This window comes from Thalia democratica, chromosome 5 (assembly GCF_965202585.1).
Source record: "Thalia democratica chromosome 5, ktThaDemo2.hap1.1, whole genome shotgun sequence".
NCBI lineage: Eukaryota > Metazoa > Chordata > Thaliacea > Salpida > Salpidae > Thalia > Thalia democratica.
In genome coordinates this window covers 3,138,451-3,144,592 of record NC_139169.1, presented here as the reverse complement: position 1 = coordinate 3,144,592, position 6,142 = coordinate 3,138,451, and positions in this window count along the sequence as shown.

Genomic DNA, 6,142 nt, shown 5'->3' with positions numbered 1-6,142 from the left:
CCGTGTTTAATTTACTCAACTAATTCTTTATAGTAAACAATGTTACATTTGATTGACCAAAATTTAAATTTTGTAAGCAAAGTTTCTTTTTAAAATTTTAAGAAACATATTTTTTTTTTAAACTGAAAAAAAAAGTTAATATAGAAATTATTTTAAATATGGTTAAACGGCTAATAATTTCTTTTGTCTATTACTTTGCCAAAGATGGTAATATAAGGGGGTAAAGATTTATATTACTGTTTTCCAGAGGTTTATCAGCACCTATAGTTGGGGTACTACACTAAAATTTCTATAACTATTAAAGTTAAATTTTAAAGTGATTTAAGTTGAATAAATAATTTTAAAAGTTTAATATATGTAGGTTGTACCAGGGACATTGTGTCTGAGCAGATGGTTTTTATTATATTTTTAAACTGTTAAAACTATTGCTTTTAAAAAATACTTTTTTTTTACAAGCAACTTGTTGCAGTTTTAGTTTTTGTCTTACTCAATTAGTTTTGAATGATATCAAAGTAAGGGGTTTTTTAAATAGTTGTAAATTTTTGTACCCTCTAGAAAAATACCACAGATAGCTGCATACATGATACCTTTATTTGTTCTAAATGTTAACACTGTTGATTCAGCCTGAAGAGATGAAATAATAAAGACAAATGTTGGCCTTTTTCATAAGTAAATGTACAAACAAAAGTGTTCAATAATTTATAATAAACCAAAAGAAATAAAGATACTTTTTTTAATTATTCCATAGCTACTGTGTGTTGGCTTTTTTTATCAGTATTTTGTTTAGAACAAACCCTAACAGCACCATGTATTGCAGATAAACTTCTTGTTAAAGTAACAGGACAACTGTTAGTATTTATTGTGACATCATAATTATTTGTTGTTGATTGGAGTGACAGTAGTTTGGTTTAATTTTTTTTATTTTAGATAAATTTACCATATGGAAGTCTTTTCAGCCTCAAAAATCAAAATGCATATTTTTAACAACTTTTTGTATGACTTTATATTTAAATTCTAAATACACAAAATGCAAATTTATAACAACTTTTTTGTATGATTTTAGAATGAAAATCACAAAAAGACTGCAGTAATTTTTCATGTAAAAAAAATATTTTACATGAGAAATTATTATTTCACAATAAGTAGCTTTTTGAGCTTCTATAAAATTTTACATATCAATTTTTTAAAATACAAAAACTGTAAAGTTTTTTAATAAAATACCTTTAATTTTTTTATTTTTTTATCATAGAAAATTGTTGGTTGTTATCTAGTCAGCAAATACTAAATCTTTTGTAATCTCTCCATCAGAGAATCCAAGAAAATTTTAGAAAATTCCTTTTGTTTGAAACCTAGCAAATGTAAGCCTAACTATTAAAACCAACTACACTTTATGAAATTTATTTTAGTACTACTCAACACTTAACAAATGCATTATAAGCTATTTCCTTTCAAGAACACATGTTTTAATTGTTGCTGCACAAAGTAATTATTCATGCGAAAACTTTTTGTGTCTAGCGCAACTTAGTGGATAGATTTGTAGTATCAGCTTAAGTGAAAATGTATGATTTTATTCAAAGTAAGGATTCAAAGTTATCTCTCTTATTCGACTAGTTACTTATTTGCGAATCCGTTAAATGTTTAAAACATTTTTTGATTGAAAACAATCCAATAAACTGTATATTTCGTTGCTGTACAGTTTTCATTAATACTGATCGATTCGTAAATGTTTTAACTACCATTATCCATTATCCAACGCTAGTTATTTTAATTTTAATATTTAGTATCTATTTTTTTAACCTAGATATTAAACTTTTTTCTATGTATAAAAAGTCTCAAAATTCTACTTATCACGTTTAACATTTTATACTGAATCAAATGTAAGATATTTAAAAATGACGATAAACTAATAAAATGAATTACTTTTAATTTATTTTATGCTTAAGCGTACTTAAATCAACTGCTTTTCTACTCACATTAACTTTTATCTTACTTGTATATACTAAATTTCATAACATTCTAGATGTTTGCTATAAATTTATCTTTAAGTTTAAATGCTAACGTCGTTTTTAAAGAGTTTGGACTATGGAGCATAACATATGGTAGAGCATCAGTATCGCCAGATTTGAGTATAATTGTTGAAATCAAAGGAATTTTTCTTACTTATCCAAGTAATGATGGTTTAAAAACTTTTTGATTAGATTCACCTCAAAACACATTGGGTACCTTTGTTGTTTACAAAAACAAAAGAGTTAATCTTCTTGTCGAAAATTGGTTTAACGCTTACAAAGGAAAAGTTTACTTTTAGTATTTTTAGTCATATATTTTAATGTTCTTCAATTTCTCTTCTCTCTTTTTAGATACGTATTTGAACGTTATCCATTTATGAACTAATCTGAGGACTTTTGGCCCATCGGTACAATTATTTTTTTTTTTAACCGTTTTTGTTTTTGTTTATATTTTTAGTACGTTTGTATAACATTGCTTATTGAACGATAAAAAAAGCGCTCAAGACGTTTGGTGTAAGGACCTGGTGTACAAAGAAACCTTTCGGTTATCGATTAGTACACCACATGCTTATAAAATTTCTTACGAGCTACTACACATAGTTTTTTTTATTATTTAAATATTTAAATCTTTAGTAACAAAACAAACAGTTAAACAAAAATGAAAATGAAAGAAAATAAAAGTAAAAAATACTGTATTATGAATCTTGTTTAGTAACATAAGAACTAAAAAAATATATATAACTTTAAATTAACTTTTAAAAGAAGATAAACAACACAACACTAATAAACAACTTGTGATGAATACTTAAATTATAAGTTACAACCTCTTTAAACAAAGTAAAATGTAAAACGCTGAAATATTTTAACGAAAATTTTTTATAAGTATTTTGTGCTAAAAAGGTAATTTTTATTTTGTTTGATAATTTAACTTGAACAGTAAAAATAATTTTGCATTTGATAAGTTAAATAGACTATTGTAAAAATTTTAAGAATTTTAAAGAAGTGATTATAACTCTGATTCATTTTTACTTAAAACTAAGTTTAAAAGTATGTTAAAGTAGAAGGTTTTTTTATAGTTTTTTTTGTTTGAACTAATTAAGAAGTTTATTCGTCATTCAAAGTGAAAATTTTTATTAGCATCGGTTTATTAGTTCATTTTTCTTTAATAATTTTAATTTTTAATTTATCTAAAAAAAATTCACTATTAACAAACTTCATTTTTATGTTTGTAGTAAGTTACATTGTTTTAAATTGTAATATTTTGTAAAAATCACAAACATAACGCAAACGCATCAGATCTGAAACTTTAAATAAAAATCTATTATATAACTAACGTAAAAAAATAATGAGACTTGAAATGCAATTGATTAGAGTACGCCTGATCATAAAAAAGGTTAAGAATTATTTTTTTATTAGTTTTTTGTCACTTTTACATTAGTTTGCTTTTTGTAGAGTCTTAAAATCTTTAAGTAATAAATGAAGTTTCAAAAATTTTTATACATATAAAACAGATTCATTACACTTTTGCAATTGCATTACTTTTATAGCAAATAACTCACAAATTTTAGTTTTAATTATTAATAAAGATAAAAACTTGAAGCTTTAATTATAGTTCAAAACTTTACAACAAGTTGTTTAACTTTGAATTTTTAAATGTTTTAAGTTCATACTCTTTTGTCAAAACTTTAAACTAAATTATTGGTCTACTTTTTTTTATAACAAAACGTAAACTATTTTTTTTATTGAAGCACAGTTTTCATTAAATTAGTGGTTTTAATTTACTGTCGTTTAAAAACTTAAGTTCTCACAAATACGTTTTCAATAAACTTAATTTTTCTTACTTTACATTTTTTTTTGTTTTTGAAAAAGAAAAATTTAGTTTCTGCTTATTAAAACTTCTTTATAATTTTATAAAAATCTTTAAATAGTTTTTCCAATAAAAAGTAATCAGTACGTTCGATTAATCATAATTGTATAAAATTATAACTCTATTTAAAATAACAACAGATAAAAATCAAGATTCTGTAAACTTAAAATAAGCTATCATAACTTTTTTAGTTCAAACTTTGTTATTTGACTTAAACTGTACTCAATAAATGTTGTGAAGTTTTACAAATATTTAATAAAGCAATCAAAATTAATTTAAAGTGGGAGAACAAGACTGGTTAAACAAAACAAAATAAAATAATAACTAATTTGTAAAAATAATTAAAGGTAATGCTATCGAATTTTGTACTTAATTTTTCGGTTTTTATTTAATATTTAACTCTAAAATAAAGCTTGTAGTAGAGGTTTAAACAAATAGTTTATCTATTGTAAATGATTTACTACTATATTGTCTAAAAAGTAAGTATGTATCAAGAAATAAAGTTTAGTTAAACTTTATAAGTATTAAATTATCAAAAGTCGCAAAAAACAAGGAACTTTTCTAATTGTTATGTACCTTTTCTATAAGTAAACGTGAAGTTTTCAATATCTTACTTTTATTAAAAACTTCAATTCTAACTTAGTAATTAAATACCTGGTTAATAATTAATTAAAACACTTGGTCAAGTAATTTTTTGTTTTAAAGTTTTTAGTCTTTTGAACGTATTAAATTTTATTACAGAAAAAAAAAAGCTTGACAGTATTTTCGAACGAGAAAACTATGTGACTTACAAATATTATCACAAGTCGATTTCTATAAATAATTATTCAAAATAACGTTCAGCATGCTTACTCGAAACTACTAACGTTTTTTGTAAGCTCAGCAGAACAACTAACTGATTTATTTTGTTTTACCTAGTCATATAAGCTACAAAAATATTATAATTTTAAGTATATTCTAAGAATAGATTTGAACCTAAATTGTTCATTACTTGTAACTGTTTGAAAAGTTTTTCTGAAAACTAGAACTTGAAATATGCATTAGTTTAACAAAAACTAGCTATATTACAATTTAGTTCTTTTTTTAGGCTAGAAAATAAAGTATATTAACCAGAACCATTAAAAGTCCCATTAAGAATAAAAGTTTAATAAAAAATGTTTTCGCAGATATTAAACTAGTATTATTACTTTTTTACTTACACTATGTAATTTTTTTTTTATATTTAATAATTTAGGAAATATAATATTTTTGCACTAACTAAACAATATATTACGCTTATTTGAAATTGAAATAAAAGTTGCTTTTCTTACATTAGATTATTGTAAATGAAGTTAATTTAACTAATAGTTTTTGATTTTAGGATGAAAAATATGTTCGATAAAAGCTTTAAAACTTGCATCTTTCACACAAAACTTTTTTTTACAAATTATGTCTTACAAAAGTAAATATTAAAAAAAAACAGGCTTAAAATTTTTTAAACAAACACAATACTTTTATCCAAATACCCTATTACTTGATTACACGAATCGTTATTTAAAGAACTTTGTTTAAAAAGATTTAAAGTTCAGCAACTGTTTAAAAAATACATCTATAAGAAGTGTTATAATATACAACTTTTTTTTTCTTGCAAAAATTTCAAAATCTACTGGTTATATAAAAATAAGCAGGTAACATTAATTCGAACTTGATTGATAGTAAATAGAAGTTTTGCTAGCAAACACTTAACCAAAAGTCCATCTATTTTCTTGAGCCTAAAATTTGAATATTTGTTTCAATTGGATTATTCGTTTTTTAAAGTTAATAAACTTTTTTGTTATCAACAATAGATTTGAGTTTAAAACAAACATAATTTGTTTTTAGAACTTGACAGTGGTTTTTCAACTATGTGTTTTTTCATTATTCGATAAAGGAAACTTGACAATCAAATTATGTTTTAAAGCTTAACAAACAAAACAATATACTAATTACGGAAAGCTTAAAGTATCACAGAACTGTATGAAAAAATATAAGTTTTAAAGAATTTGCTAGCTCTAAAATATTTTGATCTAATTAGAAACTATTGTATATTAGTTTAACAATGTACTGCCTAAGTTGAATTTTATGTGTATTTGTATTTGTTAGGTAGTTGATAGAAAGCTTAAAGTTAAGTTTTTATACCTAACTATCAACCAAACTTTAATATGAAAACAAAAACAAAAAAACAGAATAAAAAAAACAAGATACAAATAAAAGCATACTTTAAGAAACAAAGATAGTTTGAAAAATTAGT